Source organism: Oratosquilla oratoria, chromosome 5, assembly GCF_046742065.1.
Source record: "Oratosquilla oratoria isolate Oo_2021 chromosome 5, ASM4674206v1, whole genome shotgun sequence".
NCBI classification, from domain to species: domain Eukaryota; kingdom Metazoa; phylum Arthropoda; class Malacostraca; order Stomatopoda; family Squillidae; genus Oratosquilla; species Oratosquilla oratoria.
In genome coordinates this window covers 42,818,646-42,842,173 of record NC_134781.1, presented here as the reverse complement: position 1 = coordinate 42,842,173, position 23,528 = coordinate 42,818,646, and the positions used below count along the sequence as shown (strand labels likewise).

Below are 23,528 nucleotides of genomic sequence, written 5' to 3'. Positions count from 1 at the left end.
AGCTTGCCTTCGGCCTTGTAGTACATGTGTAGGTTAAGTCCATATTATGCCTGTACTACAGGCATTTGTATCCTCATGAACGCACAAATTAGGACCTGCCGAGCCATGTTTCGGTCAGGATGGGTCGTTTGCTACTTTTAGCGTACGTAGGGTGCGTATATAAGGATGCTATGTTTTGGTGATCAGGTCAGTTCCCTTCTGTACTTGTCACCAGCAGTGTGCGACCCAAGGCTCGCGGTCACTCTTGCGGTTTGGGCAGGCCTCGGGGCCCTGACTGCCGACCCAGCCTAGGTCGGCACTCGCACTAACCATGATAAAGCCAGCAAACCCACTCGAGTTTCCTTCATTCCCTCGGCACCAAAAAGCACAAGCAACACGCGTTCTCGCGCGCGCGCAATGTTACACTCTTCCATGCGAGTCCCCACTCAGGAACCTTAGTGGGAGTTAGCGAATGTTTAGTGATGCAATTTAGTGTTGATATGAAGTCGTCCAGATGCTAAGAACAGTAATTCATAGAGTTCGAGGTTGGGTAGGGATATTAAGAACACAAAAACAGAGGAGACTGCAAGAGACCATAGGGCCTACAGTAGGTGGTTCCACCTCCATTACCACCTATCATCCCCATCCAGAAAGTTAACTAACCTTTTCTTAAAACAACCGATAGTATCAGCGCTCACCACCTGCTTACGAAGTCTCTTCCATTCGTTGACCACTCTACTGGTAAACCAGTTCTTGCTTATTTCCCTCTGGGGCAATGTGGCAAGGATACGCCCGTGTATGGGGCAATGGGGTCAAGAGGCAACAGGACCGAGGGGGGGGGGTCGTCTTTACTGCATATTGATTTGCGATTTAACCGAAGGGCAGGGCCGCGACCGAGACGACGAGGTTTGGCCATGATGACGGTCGATGACGGCACTATCCGTCCATAATGACAATCGTTAACCTTCGACCGAACTCCACATTACCTGAGTATTGCCAGAATGAAATATATCAAAGACGTCACTGGCGTAGTTTACGGGATCCTAGTGAGCGTATCTCTAGGTCGTTGGGTTATGATACGCGCAAGTTACGACGTCGTAAAATCCTCCTTCACGTGATAAAGTTACGACCCGGACTTATGATCTCGGGAAACTATTACAAAGTGTAGTACTTACGAGTAGAGTCACCACGACATGGAACAGCTTCTTTTGTCCCGGGAGTACAGTGACAGCTGGATGTTAAGTCACACACACACCGACCGCGACGCTAAACTGATAAGAAATTGTTCAAATTGATCAACTTTCTCCCAATCCTTTTCACCTTCTTCCCCATCTCTGGTTCCATCTTCGACCTCCTCCTCCGTCTCCCTCTCTTCTTCCTTCTATACATCTTCCCCTCCTCCTCCTTCTCCTTACTTCTTCTTCCTCCCTCTTCCCTATTCTTACTACCATCCCCTCCGTCTTCCCCTCATCTTCCTTCCATACATCTTCCCTTCGTCCTTCTTCCTCCCTCTTTCGCCCATCCCCTCTTCAAAGAGCCACCCACCTTCCCATTTTCTTGAATCTTTCCCTCTTCTTCTTGGAATGATCTCCAACAATGCCTGAAGTTTCTCGAACAATGTAACTTCTCCTCCTCTTCCTCCTCCTTTTCCCTCACCTCTTCTTAGCATTCTCCCCAACATTGCTGTTATTTCTCCTCCTCATTTCTTGCCCACTCCTCTCCTCTCCCCACAGTACTTCTTCACTCTATTCAACAATTCCCTTCCCCCTTCCTTCATTCCCTCCTCTCTTCGTCTCTCTCCTCTTCCCGTTTTTATTCTTCTTCATCTCCGCCCTTTCCACTTGTTTTACTCTCCTCCTCTCCTTCTTTCCCCTCTCTCCCTTCCTCTCTACTTCCCTCATTTCTCCCTGTTTTCCTTCTCCCCTCCCTCCTACTTTCCATATTTCAGCTTCCTTCCCCTCCTCCGTTTCTGTGTACTCCCCCCTTCCCTTCTTTTCTTTTCTCTCCAACTGCTGCTGTTTTCTCCCCTTCCCCCTTCCTTCCTTCTTTCCCTCCCTCCATCTTCCTCCTTTCCTTTTCCTAACACCAACAAGGTGCTTCCTCTTCCTCTACCTTCACCCCTCTCCATCCTTTCCTCTTTAACCACCAACCCCCGTCCCTTTCGTCTCCTCCCCCTTTCCCTTCTCCTCCTCCTCCCTCCAGGGTAAGGCGAGGTGGTGCCCATGCGGCCGAGTTGGGTGATAAAGAGATAAGAGCCACGATAAGAGATAAGGGCATTACTCATCCCGAAGATAACGAGGAGGAGCTGGATGACTCGCCGTCACCGCCTGCAGGAGCTCCTGACGAAGGAGGCCGACGACGTCGACGCCGCCCCTCGAAGGGGAGGGGAGGGGAGGGCTGACATTTGCCTTCAAGCTCTACAAAGAAGCGACGGATGTCAGGAGAACATCAGGTGACGCGTTACTACGTGATAGTCTAGTAACATGTCACTGACGTGACGGTCTTATGGGGAAATGTCACTGACATGAGGATCTCGTAATGAAATGTCTCTGACTTGACGATCTCGTTACATCACATCGCTGAACTGAAGGTCTCGTAATGACGTGTCACTGACCTCGAGGAGTTCAAGTCACATGACACTAACCTAAAGGTCTTGTGACTGACGTGACGATATTGTAAAGACATGTCAGTGACCTGGGGGAGGTCACGTCACGACACGCCACTCTCCCGAAGTTGACCGAACGGTGGAGCGTCAGGCATCTGACGTTGGGGCCACAATGTGAGGTCACTGGTAAATAACCTCAAAAAGGTCCTACATGAGGCTTTACTGACCTGAAGAAGGCCCCTCAATGACGACTTACTGACTTGTGGAAGGTCCCTATGTGAGGCCTTACTGACCTGATGAAAGTCCTTCAGCAAGGCCTTACTGACCTGTGGAAGGTCCCTCAGTGAGGCCTTACTGACCTGAGGAAGGCCCCTTGATGCATAACTGAACTGATGAAGGTCCTTTAGTGTGAGGAATGCCCTACCCTACAGTAAAATCTCACCGACCTGAATAATGTCCTTCAGTGGGGTCTTACTGACCAGAAAAAGGCCCCTTAGGAACCCTTACTGATCCGAGAAAGATCCCTTACTGAAAGATCCCTTACTGACCAAGTAAGGCCCCTTCGTGGGGTCTTACTGACCTGAAAACGCCCCTTAGTGGAACATTAGTGACCTGAAGAAGCCCCTTAGTGAGGCCTTGTTGACCTGAAGAAGGCCCCTCAGCAAGGCCTTACTGACCTTACAAAGGCCCTTTAGTGAGACCATACTGACCTGAAGATGGCCCCTCGGTCCATTTCCTTCGACCAACAACAACCCCGCAGAGGAACGATCCCGTGACGGGCGTCACGCACATGACCTTGTCTGTCGTGACGACCGTCACGGACACTCGTGTCAAGCAAGCGCTCCCACCGCGCTGCTACTGACACTGACCAGTTGCGTCATGTGACGTGTGACGGATGTCATGTCAAAACGAGGACGTTCACACTGACGCCCGAGCACGGGAATGTACTATCGGGGACAACTGAAACTGTCCCTGTTATTATACTCATACAAGCGTTATCTTTCTCATTTTTCAGTATTATTTATACTAACCAATATATCAAAGGCTTTTCCCTCCTTATAAGGGAGGTAGCTAAAAAACAAAGGCATAAAAACCACTTTCTCCCATTCCATCCCCATCACACTCCACTCCCCTCCACCCTCTTCCCTCCCTCTTATCTTGGCACCTCCTGGATGACGAGTCACCCTGCATCTTGTCCACTGCCCTGAGTCAGAAGCAGTGTAGCAAGACAGCACATCCACAGCAAACCCGCTTAATTAAATCGGCGACCCCCCTCTCCATCCCCTTCGGGCTGCACCAAATTTTTTCTCACACATACTCCCTCACCCCCCATTCCACCTCATGGATCACAGCATCACCCATATAAAACCATTCTCCATTCACTCTTGTCTTCTGTCCTTCCTCGACAGACATTCCCTTCTTTCCCAAATCCCCTTTTACCCCATCTATCCATCTCATCCTAGGTCGCCCCCTCATGTTCACTCCTTCCACACCTCTTTTACTAGTCTTTCTTCACTCATTCTTTCCATGTGTCCAAACCATCCTAATACTCTTTCATCCACCCTATCTCCCAACTCCCCTTCCACCCCCGTTCTCCTCCTCATTTCTCACTCTATCCAGCCTTGTAGCCCCTATCATACTTCTCAGACACCTCATCTCAAACACATCCAAACTCCTCTCTTCCTCTCTTATGTTCCATGTTTCTACCCCGTACAGTGCTGTGGGCACAATCACTCCTTCATACAATCTCCTCTTAGCCTCCATTCCCAAATGTCTATTTTTCATTACACTTTTTAATCCACCAAGGCATTTACTAGCTTCTCTCAATCTACATTCTACCTCCACGTCCACTCCTCCCTTTCCTGCCACATTCGCACCCAAGTATCTAAAACTATCCACTACCTCCAGTCTCTCACTTCCAGCCTTCTGCCACTTTCACCCCTTGTACATCTCATCACCTTACTTTTACCCACATTTATCTTCAACTTCCTACTTTCACACACTTTCCAAACAGCTGGCTTATCTCCCACTTTTCTCAATTTTCTTTAATCATTTCCAATCCCTGACCCTTGCATTTACTTCTCGAACCACCCCATCCATGTATAAATTGAACACCCAGGGTGACATAACACAACCCTGACGCAGTCCCATCTTTACCTCAAACCACTCACTCTCTCCATTTCTAATCCTGACACACGCTCTACTACTCTCGTAAAAACACTTGACAGCTCTTAAAAGCTTTCCTCCTATCCCGTATATCTGCAATACCTCCCTCAGTGCTTTCCTATTTACCCTGTCATAAGCCTTTTCCAAATCCATAGAAGCCCTATACCTTTTTCACATATCTGTCTTACGACATATATATGATCTACGCAACCTCTACCTGTCTTAAAACCACACTGTTCCTCACCAATTACTCCCTCTGTTCCTCTCCTAATCCTCTCTATCAAGATCCTCCCACAAGCCTTCCCAACTACACTTAACAAACTAATCCCTCTGAAACTACTACACTCACACTTGTCCCCCTTTCTTTATAAAGTGGAACTATACAGGCACTCCTCCAGTCCTCCGGCACTCTACCCTCTCTCCAGTAAACATTAAATAACCTCACCAACCAGTCCACCATCACTGTACCTCCTTTTTCAGACTTTCTGCATCACATTCATCCAGACCAGGTGCCTTACATGGTCAAATCATCTTAACAACTACCTTCACTTCATCCTTCCTTATTTCTCCTCCATTCTCCTCACTCATCACTCTCATTTTCTTAGCACTTCCCATTGCAACTACCTTTCCCTCCCTATCCTCCTTCACATTTAGCAACTCCCTAAAATACTCTGCCCATCTTCCTCTTACTGCCTTCTCTTCCATTATTATCTCTCCATCTGCACCTTTTACCTTTTCTTCTCTACTTGATTCGCCTCCTCTTCCTCTCTTAATTTCTTTCCAAAACATCTTTTACTACTTTCAAAATTTTCTGTCATACTCTTACCCCATTTCACATCTGCTCTCCTCTTTACCTCCTTTATCTTATGCTTTACTTCTCTTTTCTTTGTACCTCTCATATGATTCCCTCGTCCTATTTTATAACCAATCTGTGAAAGCTCGCTTCTTCTCTTCTACAACCTTCTTTACTTCCTCATCCCACCAATCACTACCCTTCTTTCTATTTCCTCCCATCCTCCTTGTTCCACACACCATCTTTGCACACCTTGTGACTCCCTCCTTGAACCATCCCCATTCCTCCTCCACTCCTAGTTTTACCGTATCCTTCACTCCCTCCCACTCCTCTCTTACCTTTTTCTTGTACTCCTCCTTTTCTTTCTCATTTAAGCAGTTCACTATAAGCACATCCTTACCTTTTTCCTTTTCCTCTTTCTCCATCTATCCTCCACTCTCAACTTACCTTCCACCAGAAAGTGATCCGGTATTCCCCCCACTCTCTACCCTTAGAACATGTGCATTCTTAACTCTTCTTATTATACTCCTATTTACCACTACATAGTCCATTACCGCTCTATCTACCACCCTTCCATCCACCACCCTCTCCCATGTGTACTTATGTTTGACTTTTTTCCCAAACACTGTATTTGCTATCATAAACTCTCTTTCTAGACACATTTGCACCATCAACTCTCCACTACGATTCTTTCCTGGAACTCCACATTTCCCAACCACTCTATTGGTTCATTTCCTACCCTAGCATTAAGGTCTCCCAATACAACTACATTGACCTTTCTCCCTAATCCCTTTATGCACTCATTTAAATCTATCCAAAAAGCCTCCCTTTCCTCTACACTCTTCTCACTACCAGGCCCATATGCACTTACAAAAACCCACATCTCCTTTCCCAGTTTCACCCTCATCCACATTAACCTTGAAGAAACCTCCTTCCACTCCACTACACATTTACCTATCTCTTCATTTACTAGTATAGCCACCCCTTCTTTCCCTTGCCCTCTCTTCACTCCTGAGAACCTCACAACTACACTCCCGAACTCACACTCGCCCCTCCCTCTCAACTTAGTTTTACTCAATGCCAACACATCCATCTTTCTTCTCACAAACATACTGCCTATCTCTTCCCTTTTACTCTCATCTGTACAACATCCACGCACATTAAAAGACCCAAACCTTAGGGTACTGGTTGGAAAACTCCTAGACCCTCTTATGCCTTTACGTTTTTCAGGAATGTCCCCTGTGGGGCTACAGGGATAAGGATGCCTAGTCCTAATCCCCGTCCCATTTTTCTCGCCTCATACGATTCAAGTGGGAAGAATTTATGGTAACATTCTATCCCGCACCACAGGGTAAGCGAAAAAAGGAAATGAATATTCAGAGAAATGGTACAGGACAGTAACAAAGGGTTGGGGGACAGCATAACGGAGGGACAATCGTAGTATAATAAAAGTGTCATAATTTCTCTGTGAACAGAGTCCTCCACTATCACAAAAAATGTGTGACTCTGGTCCGCAGGGGCCCCCCATATAGACCCTAAAGTATCAGCTGCATGCTACTTTGCCACAATAACATGTAACCAATACCCCAATAGGAAATAATCATTTTTATAGTATTAATTACAATATCCAATAAAAATGAATAAACGAAAAAATAAATAGGTTATAAGTAATAGAAAATAATAAATAATTGTAATAGAAAACAATAAAAATACAAATTAACAAATATAACAGGAAAAAAAAAAATAGACATGCCAATAGAGTAAATAAATTGGATGTCCGCTGGCGTACTTCAGATATTTTCTTCCATATAATGCCGCCAGCTGATTTCATTCAGCTGAGGACCTCGGACGAAATGGGGCCTCTGTCAACCGAGACCCAAGCCTGAATAAAATCCCCAGACGAGGGAGTGAATAAAGCTCGAGTGGGTTGCTGGATTTTATTCTGGTCAGTGCGATTGTCGACCTAGGCTGGATCGGCGGTCAGGCTCCGAGGCGTGCCCGACCGTAAGGTTGACCGCGTGGGCCTGGGGACGAGCACCACTGGTTACAAGTGCTGCAGAGAACTGATTATGGAGACCAAAAACTGGCTCCTTATATACACTGCTGGCGTACGCTAAAGTAACAAAGGACCCAGCCTCGCGAGAACATGGTTCGGCAGGGCCAAGGTTGTGCTTTCATGAGGATACAAATGCCTGTAGTACAGGCGTAATATGGACTTAACCTACACAATGGTAATATAAAGCCGAAAGCCAGCTGTTTCTACACCACATATACATTCCTTGTCCATCCCATTTCTGCAGCGACGATAGTACAAGCCAAAATGTCGCGTAGACGCACATGTGGGGGACTCTTCACTACAACGTCACGTAAATGATGACGTCATTGACAACGTGAATCACGTGTATGTGTATAACGTGTTTCCTTATGTAATAGTGCAGCGTCACCATTACATGACGTAATACACGTGATATGGCTGTGCCGACATTACACGTGTGCGTGATCCGACATTTTGCTGTTGAGGTGATGGTAGAGGTAAAATCGAGGTAGAGGTCATTTAAAGCTGAGAAATACAGAGCTACACGTAGAGCGTTAGAGGAAAATATGGAGGGAAAGGCAGGGAGGGGGAGGGAAAGGGTTATGGATCAAAAGGTTTCCTGTCGGCATGCTCTTCCTTTCAGAGAGAGAGGGATTGTGAAATAGAGATGGAGATAGTAGTGATGATGGTGGTGCTGGTGGCGGTGGTAGTGGTGGTGATTGTTGCTGTAATAGTCTGTAGGTGCCAGCGCTTCTATCCTCGCGGACAATGTCGCACCATTGCCATGCGATAATGATGGTGACGATGATGATAATGATGGAGGTGGTAGTGTTAGTAATGATGGTAGTAGTAATGGTGGTGGCGATGAAGATAAAAACATTAACGTAGACATTGATAGTGGTGATATTGATGACAGTGGTGATGATGATGGTGATAATGGTGTTAGTGGAGCCGGCATTGGCAGTGACGACTGTTATGAAGGGGGGCGAAGAGTCATCGATGATATATGATATTGGCAAATGCGATCATCGTCGGAAGGAAGGAAGGAAGGAGGGAGAGAGGGAGGGTGGGGGAGGCAGAAAGGGAGGGAGGGAGGGAGGGAGGGAGAGAGAGAGAGAGAGAAGTACGAGCAGGAGGTGGTGGTGGTAGGTGGTGATGGGTGTTGATGGTAGGTGGTGGTGGTAGGTGTTGGTGGTAGGTGTTGGTGGTAGGTGGTGGTGATAGGTGGTGACAGGTGGTGATGGTAGGTGGTGATGGGTGTTGATGGTAGGTGGTGATGGGTGTTGATGGTAGGTGGTGATGGGTGTTAATGGTAGGTGGTGGTGGAAGGTGAAGGGTAGTGGTGGTAGTGGAGATAGAGAACGTGGAAGAAGAGGTGGAGATGGAGGTGGAAGCGGTGGTAGTGGTGGTGGTAGTGATAGTGGCGGTAGAGGTGGTGGTGGTAGAGGTGGTGGTGGTAGAGGTGGTGGTGGTAGTGGTTGCGGCGGTGGTAGAGGTGGCGGCGGTGGTAGTGGTGGTACTGATGGTGGCGGCAGTGGAGGTAGAGGTGGTGATAACTGTTCGGTAACATCTGCCCCCTCCACCGCCCACCCCCGGCCCCATCCCTCCCTCCGGTGGCCAAGCCAATACCGGGAGGTGAAACTGGAGGAGGGGCGAGGGGGGAAGAGCGGGGGAGACAACGTCGGTAGGTGAGCGTTCGAGTCCTGAAGTGTAACGAGAGAAGGGAGGAACGGAGGAAAGGAGGGGAGGAAGGCAGGGGAGGAAGGCAGGGGAGGAAGGCAGGGAAGGAGAGGGAATGGGAAGGGGGGTAGGGAGGAAGGGAGGGAAAAAAAAGGCCTCTTCTCTATGTGTGTGTGATTCACCATGGTCTTGGATCACGTGCTGGACTCGTGATAAACAGCTATTTCCCTCCAGGAAGAGAGCTCACAGCTCATATATGACCGATCTATGGGTAATGCTGTGACCTTACACACGCACGCGCACACACACACAAAATCCCCACCCACGAGTCGGAGTAACGACCCGCAGCGCAGCGATACTGAAATTATTTCAGCCCTAGGTGGGATTCGAACCCGGTCCGCCGTAGTTGCGGCGTAGTTGCGCCACGACTGTGTGTGTGTGTGTGTGTGTATGTGTGTGTATGCGCGCACGTGGATGTGGTTGAATGATCGAAAACAGAGACTTGTTTTAAATGGAAAAACTTCTAGATGGGAAAATGTTACAAGTGGAGTTCCTCAAGGTTCCGTTCCTGGGCCACTTCTATTCATAGTATATATAAATGATATAGACCATGGACTAAAATCTACTGTTTCCAAATTTTCTGACGATACAAAACTGTGCGGAATGGCAAATGATCACTTAAACCAATTAGATATTCAAGAAGATTTAGATAAATTACAGCAATGGTCTGAAAAGTGGCTAATGAAATTTAACACAAGTAAATGCAAGGTAATGCACATAGGTAAAAATAAGAGTAAGTACGATTACAAGTTATTTGGAAATTCGTTAACAAAAGTGGATAGTGAAAAAAATCTCGGCGTAATTATCAGTAACGACCTCAAATCATCCAAGCAGTGTATTTCAGCCTTTGAGAAAGCAAATAAGATTCTAGGACTGATTGCGCGATCTTTTGATTTCAAAAGTCCATCACTCATTAACAAGCTATAAATCGTTAGTTCGTCCACATTTGGAATATGCTGTTTCCGTATGGTCACCGAATCTCATTGAAGACATTGACAGACTGGAAAAAGTACAACGGCGAGCCACAAAACTGATTCCAAATATCAAAAATAAATCATACAAAAATCGACTAAAACATATGAATCTGTTTTCCCTAAAAAAGCGTAGACTCAGAGGTGACTTGATACAGGTCTTTAAAATTCTAAAGGGAATTGACAACATCAAAAGTGACAAAATTTTCACACTGAATGAAAATCAGACAAGAAACAATGGTCTCAAACTGTCCGGAAATAGATTCAATTTGGAAGTAGGTAGAAACAACTTTGCCAACCGTGTAGTTAATGAATGGAATAAACTTCCTGCACAGGTAGTGCAATGTAGTTCAGTTCGAAGCTTTAAGAATCACCTAAGCAAGATGCTGTAATGATTATAATTTATTTCATATTATTTGGTTTTGTTTTATTACCATTTGTCTGTTTGATTTTCATTTATTATTAGTTATATGTCAATTCATTATTATTTATCTCTCTATTATTTAACTATACCTATGCATTTATTTATGTATTTTATTTGTTATTTACATTATTGTAGTTTTTATTTATCATTTTATTATTATCATGATTTTTTTCTCGTATCTGACCTAGATATGGACCAAAAGGTCTCCTGTCGGCATGCTCTGCCTTTGTAATATGTACGTGTTTTTGTGCGTGTTAGTGTGTGTGTCTGTGTGTAAATATGTGCAAGCGTGCGTGTGTGTGTGTATATGCTGTGTGTGCATACAAGTTAACATTATTACCCATAGATCGAGCAACATAGGACTGGGAAATAAGGGGGGGGGGGTTACGAGTTCAACCCCCCCATCCATCCATCCATCCATCCGTGCCATGAGATTTTATTTTATTATTCTGGTTAACGTCACTCTTCAATTAGCCCCTTACAATATCAATGGGGAGATAAAATGAACGAATGAATGACTATAGATAGGGAAAAAAAAAAAAAAATGCACTTTAGTGATTTTGTTCTGGCCGACGCCAAACAATTTTATTCAGCAAGAGGGGGCTCTCATTGATGCTATGGCTGAGTGGGTATGGCACCAAAGGTGACACATGACAGCCCCACCCCTTGGCACTATAGCACTCCTGGGGGGGGGGGGGTGTTCAGAGTGGCACTGACCTCCAAGGCACGGTTGGTAGCAAGCCGGGCATCTACGGTACGCCCAACGAGGGCAAACGGGGCGTAGTTGGACTTCCACCAAGGCCGGTGGTAAATTACGTAAGGGTGGCAATTAAGGATGGCAAGAGAGAGTGGGGAGATGAGACAGAGCAATAATTAATTTTCTTTCAGTATTTTGTCTTTATTTTTATTTCTTTAGTTATCTACTCAATTATTCATTCATCTATCAATCTATTCATCTATTTATCTATTTATTTTTGTCTATACTTTCCCGCTACAGTATAGAAGAGAGTGGCAAAGAAGAATTATTTATGAAACAAACATATGGTGACGACAGATGATGTATTACATATAGTGAATAGGCACATACTGAAGACAGTATAAAACACTAGCGGTGCAAGTATGGTGAGAACAGTGAGATTATGGTGAAGACAGTTTATGGAGAAAGCAGTGTTTGTATGGTGAGGGTCGGATAGTGATCATGGCCCAGCAACCCATGTAGGCTTCAAAGACCGCATAGACAATTATAGTGAAGGATATGAGGATTTAGTGAACATGATGATGATAATGATGGTAACGATAATGACAGAGGAAATAAGAGATGGTCTCTCAACTTGTCACCAGTGTTGGCCCTACCCAACTCTCTTCGACAGACACCAATTACTCCGCCTTAAAAGCAATTACATCACTAGATAAACAAGTAAATAAATAAATGAAAAATAAATATATACATTCATAACAGTAAATAATGCACACACACACACACACACACACACACATTATATATATATATATATATATATATATATATAAATATATATATATATATATATATATATATATATATATACAGGGGTTGGACAAAATAATGGAGACACCTTGAAAAATCAACAAAATATATTTTGATATGGTGTAGGTCCACCTTCTGCGGCAATCACAGCCTCAATTCTCCGAGGTATTGATTCATACAAATTGTGAATTGTTTCCAAAGGAATTTTAACCCATTCTTCGGTTAAAAAAAACCCTCCAGTTCATTTAGAGATGATGGCGGCGGAAGTCGACTTCTTACTTGATTCTCTAAAATCGACCATAAAGACTCAATAATGATGAGGTCTGGAGATTGTGGTGGCCAGATGAGATGCTCAACTTCATTAGAATGTTCCTCATGCCATTCTTTAACAATTCTAGCTGTATGGATTGGGGCATTATCATCTTGAATGATGGCGTTCCCCTCCGGAAACAGTTCTTGAACCATAGGATAAACTTGGTCGCCCAAAATTCCTTAATAGTCTCGGCTGTTAATTCTTCCATGAAGGGAAATCATTGGCCCGGCGGATTTCCAAGAAATAGAACCCCAGATCATCACAGAACCCCCGCCATGGTTTACGGTTGGGAGAAGGCAGTCTGGATGAAACGCTTCTTTCGGCTGTCTCCAAACGTTGTACACTCGGTCGGAGGTCGGAAATAAGGAAAACGATGATTCGTCAGAGAAAATCACATTTTTCCACTGCTCGAGGGACCAATTCTGGTGGTTACTACACCACTCTAAACGCTTTCAAACATTTGTCTTTGAGAGGAGAGGTTTTCTAATTGCAGCTCTTCCGTGGAATCAAATTTGTGCAGCTCCCGACGAACAGTTTTTTTTTGTGAAACTGGGTTCTGTCTGTGTTCATTGAGCTCTGCAGTGATTTTAGATGCCGTGGTCTTACGATCCTTTCTAATAATTCGATTTAGAGTCCGACGGTCTCTCTCAGATAACTTCAACTTTCGGCCAGACCTGTGCTTTGCTGAGGACGTATTTCCTTCTCTCTCAAAGGCAGTCATTACTTTTGAGACAGTACCTCTTGAAACACCAAGCAATTCAGCAGTTTTCGTTATACTAGCGCTTGCCATACGAGCGCAAACAATTTGGCCTCTTTTAAAGTCCGAGAGGTCTGCCATTTTTATGGGGTCGGACCAATTTCTTTTAATATCTGAAAAAAAAACATTAATTTTAGATAAACATTTGAAATAGCAACAATAATATAAAAAAAACATTAAAATATGTCAAGTTTTGATTGTTTAAAACATGTTCAAAGATTATGATGCCAAAATGTTAGGTGTTTCCATTATTTTGTCCAAACCCTGTATATATACACATCTTTTCAACCACATTAATTCACTTTAATTCCATGACATAACAGTCGAGACTGAAGAGGACCTCGATGGAAGCATATATACGGAAACTGATACATGGTCAAGCTAAGGATTCGAACCTAGCTCGGACGTAACAAGAGAGATGGGCTAAGTCACTGTCACTTGTTACGTCCGAACTGGGTGCTAATCCTAAGCTTGACCACGTATCAGTTTCCGTATATATGCTTCTATCGAGCTCCTCAGTTCCTCGTCAGTCTCGAGTGTGATGACATGGAATTATAGTGAATTAATGTAGTTGAAAAGATGTAAATCTGTTCACTGGGGCCATTCAATGTAATATCTCCGTAGATTATATATATATATATATATATATATATATATATATATATATATATACATATATATATATATATATATATGCATATATATACATATATACACACACACACACAATATATATATACACATATATACATATATACTATATATATATTATATATATATATGTACATATATATATATACATATATACATATACATATAAATACACACATATATACACATATATATATATATATACATATATATACATATACATATATGTATACACATATACATATATATATATACACATATACATATATATATACACATATACATATATATACATATATTATATACACATATACATATTATATATATATACATATATATTATATATATATATATATATATATATATATATAGATATATTGAGACATTCTGACAGGTTGATGTAAGCGGAATAGGAAACACAGGAGTCTTAGTCTTGAGTTTATTCCTGACTAGTTTCGCAGGTATGCTTTTTTCTTTGTTATTAGTGTTATCATATTTAATTGTAAAAATTTCTTCATTGTTACGTTAGCCACAATGTGATGTTCACATTCGTCACCAACTATGGTAACTCGGGGAGGTGGTGAGGTTCACCCCATGTATATAATGCCCACAGCCCGTTTGTACACATATTCCTTTGAAAAAGCATACCTGCGAAACTAGTCAGGAATAAACTCAAAACTAAGACTCCTGTGTTTCCTATTCCGCTTACATCATATATATATTTATATACACACATTTAAACCACAATGCACTTTAATTCTAAGCCATCAAAGGCCAGCATGCTGAAATTGAAATGTGGAACTGCCCAGGACTCGAACCCGGCATCCTCATGACAAGTTCGACAAGGACTTTCCAACTAGGCTACCTCTCTTGATAGCCTAGTTGGAAAGTCACTGTCGCACTTGTCATGAAGATGCCGGGTTCGAGTCCTGGGCAGTACATTTCAATTTCAGCATGCTGGCCTCTGATGGCTTACAATTAAAGTGCATTGCGGTTGTTAAAATGTATCTCTATTCACTGGGACCCATTCAGTGTTGTACATACCTATAATATATATATATATATATATATATATATATATATATATATACATATATATATATACATAAAACAAATAAATACAAAACTATATATATATATATATATATATATATATATATATACATATATATATATATATATATATATATAACAAATAAATACAAAACTAGTTAATGGCATCATCACAATGAAATGGGATAATGAAGCAAAATAAACCCAGTATAACAGAACCAGGCTTAGTTCAGCGGGTTCGGTGTGTGAGTGTGTGTATTCACCTCGGATCTGCTGCAGTCTCTGTCGAGACAGCCAGACACCACTCTACGGCAGTGAGCTCAGAGCTCCTTATTAGCCGATCTGTGGGTAGGTCTGAGACCACTCACACACCACACACCGGGACAGCAAGGTCACAACTCCTTGACTAACGTCCCGTACCTACTCGCTGCTAGGTGAACAGGGGCTACACGTGAAAGGAGACAAACCCAACTTATCTCCGCCCGACCGGGGAATCGAACCCCGGTTCTCTGGCTTGTGAGGCCAGTGCTTTACCAATCCGCCACCGAGCCGTGTGTGTGTGTGTGTGTGTGCGTGTGTGTGCGCGCGTGCGCGTACTGACGCAAACCAGGCAATGGTGGAACGCTGGTGAAGGAGTTGAAACGTGTAAGATGGTCCTGGTGGTGACCCTCAAGGCGATGGTGGAAAGATGACTACGGCCGATTTGGCGGATGAGAACGAGAAAAACCCTGACGAAGGCAGACGGACATTATTCTCTCTCCAAGGTTCGCCCGCATTGCGCGCGTCCACAAAACCGGTCAAGAGTATTACTCAAATCTGCGTCATTTCAAGACCCTAAAGATACTTAAGGAGTCTTCCACTAGGTAGATCTCTCTATTAGTTGTGACGGGCGTGAATGTAGGAGGAAGGAGAGGGAGAGAGAATTGCCGCAAAATATGTACATTTAACCCAGAAATAATAATACATATACCAAGGCTTTTTCCCCCTTCCAAGGGAGGTAGCCAAAAAGGGAAAGGCATAAAAACACTCCCACCCATTTCATCCCTAAATACACTCCACACCCCTCCCACCCTCCCTCTCATCTGAGCACCTCCTGGATGACGGGTCATCCCTGCACCCTGCCCACCGCCCTGGGTCAGAAGCAGTGTCGCAAGACACAGCACATCCACAGCAAGGCCGCTTCATTTAATCGGCGACCCCCCCCCCTTGCATATAAGGAGAGGACGGGGAGAAATCCCTTCGGGCTGCGTCAAAATTTACTCACACATACTACCCCCCCCCCCCCCGCCCATTCCTCCTCATGCAATCACAACATCATCCATATACAACCATTCTCCACTCACCTCTGTCTTCCGTCCTCTCCCTTCCTTCCTCAACAGACATTCCCCTCTTCCCCAAAGCCCCCTTCACCCCATCCATCCACCTCATCCTAAGACGTCCCCTCATGTTCACTCCCTCCACATCTGCCTTCCATACCTCTTTTACTAGGCTTTCTTCACTCATTCTTTCCATGTGTCCAAACCATCCCAATATTCTTTCATCAACCCTATCTCCCAGCTCCTTTTTCACCCCTGTTCTCCTCCTCACCTCCTCATTTCTCACTCTATCCAGCCTAGTAACCCCCACCATACTTCTCAGACACCTCATCTCAAACACATTCAAACTCCTTCTCTCTTCTCTTATGTTCCACGTTTCTGCCCCATACAGTGCTGTTGGCACACTCACTCCTTCATACAGTCTCCTCTTCGCATCCACTCCCAAATGTCTATTCCTCATTACACTCTTTAATCCACCAAGGCATTTACTCGCTTCTCTCAATCTACATTCTACCTCCACCTTCACTCCACCTTTTCCTGCTACACTTGCACCCAAGTATCTAAAACTATCCACTTCCTCCAGTCGCTCTCCCTTAATGTTCACTTCCAGTCTACTGCCACTTTCACCCCTTGTACATCTCATCACCTTACTTCTACCCACATTTATCTTTAGCTTTCTTCTATCACATACTCTCCCAAACTCTGCCACCAGCTTCCTCAATCCCTCCTCTGACCCTGCCACAAGCGCAGTGTCGTCCGCAAACAACAGCTGGCTCACCTCCCACTTTTCTCCATTTTCTTTAACCATCTCCAATCCCTGACCCACTACCCTAGCATTCACCTCTCGCACCACCCCATCCATGTATAAGTTGAACAGCCAGGGCGACATTACGCATCCTTGACGAAGTCCCACCTTTACTTAAAACCACTCACTCTCTCCATTTCTAATCCTGACACAAGCTCTACTACTCTCATAAAAACTCTTGACAGCTCCCAAAAGCTTTCCTCCTATCCCATAAATCTGCATAACCTCCCACAGTGCCTTTCTGTCTACCCTATCATAAGCCTTTTCCAGATCCATAAAAGCCCAAAAAAAAACCTTCCCCTTTCCTATAGCTTTCTCACATATCTGTCTTACCACAAAGATCTGATCTACACAACCTCTACCTGTCCTAAAACCACACTGTTCCTCACCAATTACTCCTTCTGTTCCTCTCCTAATCCTCTCAATTAAGATCCTCCCATAAGCCTTCCCTACTACACTTAACAGGCTAATCCCTCTGAAACTACTACATTCACACTTGTCCCCTTTTCCCTTGTAAAGAGGAACTATACAGGCACTTCTCCAGTCCTCCGGTACTCTACCCTCTCTCCAGCAAACATTAAATAACCTCACCAACCAGTCCACCATCACTGAACCTCCCTTTTTCAGACATTCTGCATGGCATCCATCCAGACCAGGTGCCTTACCTGCTTTCATCATCTTTACAACTGCCTTCACCTCATCCTTCCTTATTTCTCCTCCATTCTCCTCACTCATCACTCTCATTTTCTTCGCATTTCCCACTGCAGCTATCTTTCCTTCCCTATCCTCCTTCACATTTAGCAACTCCCTAAAATATTCTGCCCATCTTCCCCTTACTGCCATCTCTTCCATTATCATCTCTCCATCTGTACCTTTTACCTTTTCTTCCCTACTTGATTCGCCTCCTCTTCCTCTCTTAATTTCTTTCCAAAACATCTTTTTATTACTTTCAAAATTTTCTGTCATACTCCTACCCCATTTCACATCTGCTCTCCTCTTTGCCTCCTTTACCTTTTGCTTTACTTCTCTTTTCTTTTCTTTGTACGTCTCATATGACTCCCCCGTCCTCTTTTGTAACCAATCTGTGAATGCTCGCTTCTTCTCTTCTACAACCTTCTTTGTTTCTTCATCCCACCATTCACTACCCTTTCTTCTATTTCCCCCTGTCCTTCTTGTTCCACACACCATCCTTGCACACTTTAAGACTCCCTCCTTGAACCATCCCCATTCCTCCTCCACACCCATCTCTGCTCCATCCTTTACTCCCTCCCACTTTTCCTTCAGCTTCTTTTCGTACTCCTTCTCCTTTTCCTTTTCATTCAAGGAGTTCACTCTAAGAACTTCCCTACCTTTTGTCCCTTTCCTCTATCTCCATCTATCCTCCACTCTCAGCTTACCTTCCACCAAAAAATGATCTGATATTCCCCCACCCTCTCCCCTTAGCACATGTACATCCTTAACTCTTCCTATCATAATCCTATTTACCACTACATAATCCATTAGCGCTCTATCTACCACCCTTCCCTCCACCACCCTCTCCCATGTGTACTTATGCTTGACTTTCTTCCGAAACACTGTATTTGCTATCATAAATAATAATAATAATAATAATAATAATAAATAAACGCAACGTTATACTCTATTTCATGGAGCAGCGGAGAAAAAATAACAAAAATGAAATTTCTGCAAAGGACAGTTCCAGAAAGAAAATAACAACGAAGAGGAAGGTAAGAGGAAGGTCCTCAAACTCCCTTTAGGGAAAGAATCCAACTCCACGTGCGAAGCGCAGGAGAGGGAAGATATTTCCAGAACAGCACCCTCCCGATTTTTTTTTTATTATATATATATATATATAATCGATTCAACTGAGGCAAGCTCCCATGCAGCCACCCTCCCTTCCTTCCCACTCCTCCAAACAACTCTCTCGACAAGTTCGATCAACTTGTCCCAGCAGCAGCCATCAATTCTTCTGTGGGTGTTGTCCCCTTCTTCGTCTCTTCCTTCCATCGAGGTTTATCTCTTGCGGAGACAACTCTCTCCATGAGTATGATCAACATCAGGTAAACGAGCCAAATGCCCATGAAAAACAGTGATTAAAAAAAATATATTTGTTATTTGTCTGTTTGTTTTTTTATTATGCTTGATTTTCATTTATTAGTTATCAATTTATTATTATTTATAGGTTTGTTTATTATTTAACTATACCTATGCATTTATTTCATTTATCATTATATTTTTTTGCATCCAACCTACTTATGGACCAAAAGGTCTCCTGTCGGCATGCTCCTTAGTAATCCTTTGTAAATTCTTTTATAAAAGCCCAACAATTGAATTGGTATTTTGACACCACTTAAATGGCTAAAGATGTATTTTTTCTAGGTATTTTTAAGACTCCTGCCCCCCCCCCAATAATCGATCAACATAGCCATTTTTTTTTTCTAAGTCTAAAAATCTTTGTCAATAATTGGCAGTCAATCCTAGCCTTTTATAGCTTTGCCTAGCCTAACAAAGGACAGGGTGCACTTGTCGCCCAGAAGATTCTGACTCCTTGCTGAATCCCTTGAGCGAGAAGTAGGCATTCTGCATTTTTTTTTTTTTTTTTTTTTTTTTTTTTTAGATTACGTGGGAGCCGGGGGTGGGGGGTGGGGGAAGTATCGGAATATAGTTTAGGCAATAGAAACATCTCAATGAGGACTGTGTAAAGAATCACCAAATCAGGTGGAGGAAGGATAAATTAAAAGTTTACTATACAAACACAAGAAGCGTAATAAACAAAAATTATTTACTGCGAGGTAAAGCATTTGATATTATAGCTATTACTAAATCCTGGATCAATATGGCTGATAGACATTTCCTTCTGGAAATCGAAATAGGATATATTTTTTTTTTTCCACAAGGACAGGGTTGGCAGGAGTGGGGGGAGGAATAGCACTTTTCGTTAAAAATACAATAAACTGTATTATCAACAATTCGATTAAGGAATCTATTTGGGTGGAGATTGTAGGCAAGAATACGAAACTTATTATTGGCGTATTTCTTAGATGTGGTACAGGATAATTTCCTAAAAACAAATTATTACCGATCCTACGAGGGGAGAGAATACTCTGAACTTACTCTTAACTAATAATGAGCACCTAACGGGTAACGTAAAAGTGGGAGATAGTCTAGGCTCTAGCGACCAAGAAATAAGATTTTATATATGGGAAGAATGAAAAAGTATGAATAACGTTCAAGTACCGAACTTCAGGAGAGCCAATTTTGACAAGATGAGAGGCTATTTAAGACATTTGATCACTTACGGGACCGACCAAGGGGGCTGTGACGGGGTCAGTCCGGACGTCATTAGCACGTTCAGGAGTCGGGCCACGGAGGGTACGCGTACCTTGGGTCAGGTCACTTGCGGGCGCGGGATCAACAGCCAGGTCAGCAGTTTGGACGAAATGTATAGAAACCTAACGGATTTAAATCTAAATGCACAAAATAAATTTATTCCTTTCAAGTCAATACGGAAGAATAGTAATACTCCCAATGGATGACGGACTGACTGAAACATGAGATCGGAATGAAAAGAGGACTTTACGGAATAAAAAACGGGGAAACATATCTTAGATCCAAATATAACTATATGGCAAAACTGGTTAAAAAGAATACGTGCACAGCGAAATGTAACTATGAAATTAAGATTGCCAGACAAGCGAGATCCAACCTAAAGGGCTTCTTTCATCTCTATTGAGCAAAAAAATTAGGAAAGGATAGGCCCCATTCAGAATTACGAAAATGTCACGATAGGATCGGAGGAAAAAACGAGTGAGGCGTTTAACAAATATTTTCTCTCGGTGTTTACTAAGGAGAGGTTAGATAAAACTACATGACTGCGATCCGATTTTTAATGGGGATGAAAAAAGTAGACTAATATCAGCATTAGTAAGGTAGAAGTAGTCAAGCAGATTGAAAGACTTAAAGCTACAAAATCTTCAAGTCCAGACGATTTTTTTCCGAGAGTGCTAAAGGAGTGTAAATTTGAAATCTACGACCAGTTAACAGAAATATTTAACAAGTCGGCAGACACTTGTTTTGTGCCTATTGCTTGGGGGCAGGCAAACGTTCCTGTTTTCAAAAAGGGAGATAAATCGTCTATATGCAACCACAGCCAATCAGTTTGACATCAGTCATAGGTAAAATGCTTGAATCAATAATAGTTAATGGACTCAGAGACCGCATCGAAAAACATAATTTGATTCGTGACACACAACATGGTTTCTCCAAAGGTAAGTCATGTGTGACTATTCTTCTATCATTTTACGCTAAAGTATGTAAGGCGTCAGATAACAATGATAATTACGATGTTATTTACCTTGACTTTAGCAAAGCGTTTGAGAAGGTGCCCCACCAAAGACTAATAAAATCAAAGCCCATGGCATAGGAGGAAAAGTGTTAAATTGGATTAGAGCTTGGATCAGTGACAGAAAACAGCGGTGTAAAATCCCGGTGGGGGAGTGTTTCTAGAGGGGTCTTCCAGGGTTTAGTTTTGGGTCCCTTATTGTTCATTATGTACATAAACGACTTGGACAATGGGATTAATAGTGATGTTAGTAAGTTTGCGGACGACAATAAAATAGGACGCCTAATTAGGTCAGGAGACGACGTAGAGGTTCTGCAGGATGATCTTAACAAATTGTTCACATGGTCGGTGAAATGGCAAATGAACTTCAATATCTCAAAGTGCAGCGTGTTAAGCGTAGGGCTACACAACCCCGAAAATAAATACAGCTTAGATAACACTTTTTTTTTTAGAGAAAACTGAGTGCGAGAGAGACTTAGGAGTTCTATTGAGTCCGGACCTTAAATCCAGGAAACAGTGCATTAGCGCCAAGAATAAAGCAAACAGAGCATCAGGTTTCATTGCTAGGACGATAACGAATAGAAGTGCAAAGGTAATTATCAAACTATATAGCGTTACTTAAACCTATTCTTGACTATGCGGTACAATTTTGGTCTCCGTCTTATAGAATGGACAATCCACTAGAATCAGTACAGAGGAGAATGACCAAAATGATACATGGGCTCAGAAATTTACCCTACGAAGAGAGGCTTAGGCATCTAACTTACACTCTTTGGAAACACGCAGAGTGCGGGGTCATCTAATAGAAGTGTTTAAATGAATTAAAGGCTACAAGGGTGACGCAAACAAGCTTATCACATTAAGACAACTGGGCAAGACTCGTAGTAATGGATTTAAACTGGAAAAATTTTAGATTTAAGTAGGAAATAGGCAAGAATTGATTTACTAATAGGGTGGTCAACGAATGGAATAGACATAGTAACCATGCAGTGAGCGCTGAAACTATCAGTTGTTTTAAAAAACTGTTAGACAACTTTATGGATGGGGATGACTCGAGGTAATAGACATGGAACTGTCAAGTGTAGGCCTCATGGTCTCTTGCAGTCTCCCTTTTTATATTCTTATGTAACCTATCCTGTCTTCACCTAACCTGATCTAAAAATTAGACGTAGAAATGAATTACAAGACGACATACAACCAGTTAAGCCGTAGCATTTGACGTGTTTTATTCATTCAATCATCTATTTACCTATCTGTTTATCCATTCATCTTCGTAAATATTAATCGTGGACCATTCTCCCACCCTCCCTCACTTGAAAAATAAACAGAAAAAAAATACAAATAATCAAATGTAGATAAACAAGCACAGAAACGAAAAATAAAAATCTGTTTTATGTAAATGTACTAGTTGAACTTCTGGTTTCAATATTTTTTATCTAAAAATTTAAGCAACACAGGAAAGGACATAACGTCATTATTCGTATTCACCTTGAATACACACACACACACACACACACACACGTATGTATGTATGTATGTATGTATGTATGTGTGTGTGTGTGTTTGTGTGTGTGTGTATCACAAGCGGTTTCAGAAACTTAAGACGCAGGATTCCATTTCTGCACATCTACACTTGCGCGCACACACATGCGTCAGAGAGAGAGAGAGAGAGAGAGAGAGAGAGAGAGAGAGAGGAATGGAGAGAAAGAGAGGAAGAGAAAGAGAGAGAGAGAGAGAGAGAGAGAGAGAGAGAGAGAGAGAGAGAGACAGGGAGGAAGGGAGAGATAGAGGAAGAGAGAGACAGGAAGACAGAAGAGGGTAGAGAAAGAGAAAGAGAGAGAGAGGAATGGAGAGAGAGGAAGAGAAAGAAAGAAAGAGAGAGAGAGAGAGAGAGAGAGAGAGAGAGAGAGAGAGAGAGAGACGAAGAGAAAGAGACAGGGAGGAAGGGAGACATAGAGGAAGAGAGAGACAGGAAGACAGAAGAGGGAAGAGAAAGAGAGAGAGAGAGAGATATGGGGGAAGAGGAAAAGAGAGAGAGAGAGAGGGGAAGAAAGAGAGGAAGAGAGAGGGG

General features: G+C 43.0%; 2 protein-coding genes across 3 annotated transcripts in view; both read right to left on the bottom strand.

The window, feature by feature from the left end:
* The window catches only part of LOC143025493 (uncharacterized), a 150,742-nt gene extending 148,853 nt beyond the window's left edge, over window positions 1–1,889 (bottom strand). The window contains exon 1 of the transcript XR_012966399.1: window positions 1,155–1,889. The gene's annotated coding sequence lies outside the window, so the exon portion shown is untranslated. The remainder of the gene's footprint in view (window positions 1–1,154) is intronic.
* The window catches only part of LOC143025488 (uncharacterized), a 608,144-nt gene that overhangs the window by 446,460 nt on the left and 138,156 nt on the right, over window positions 1–23,528 (bottom strand). The window lies entirely within an intron of this gene.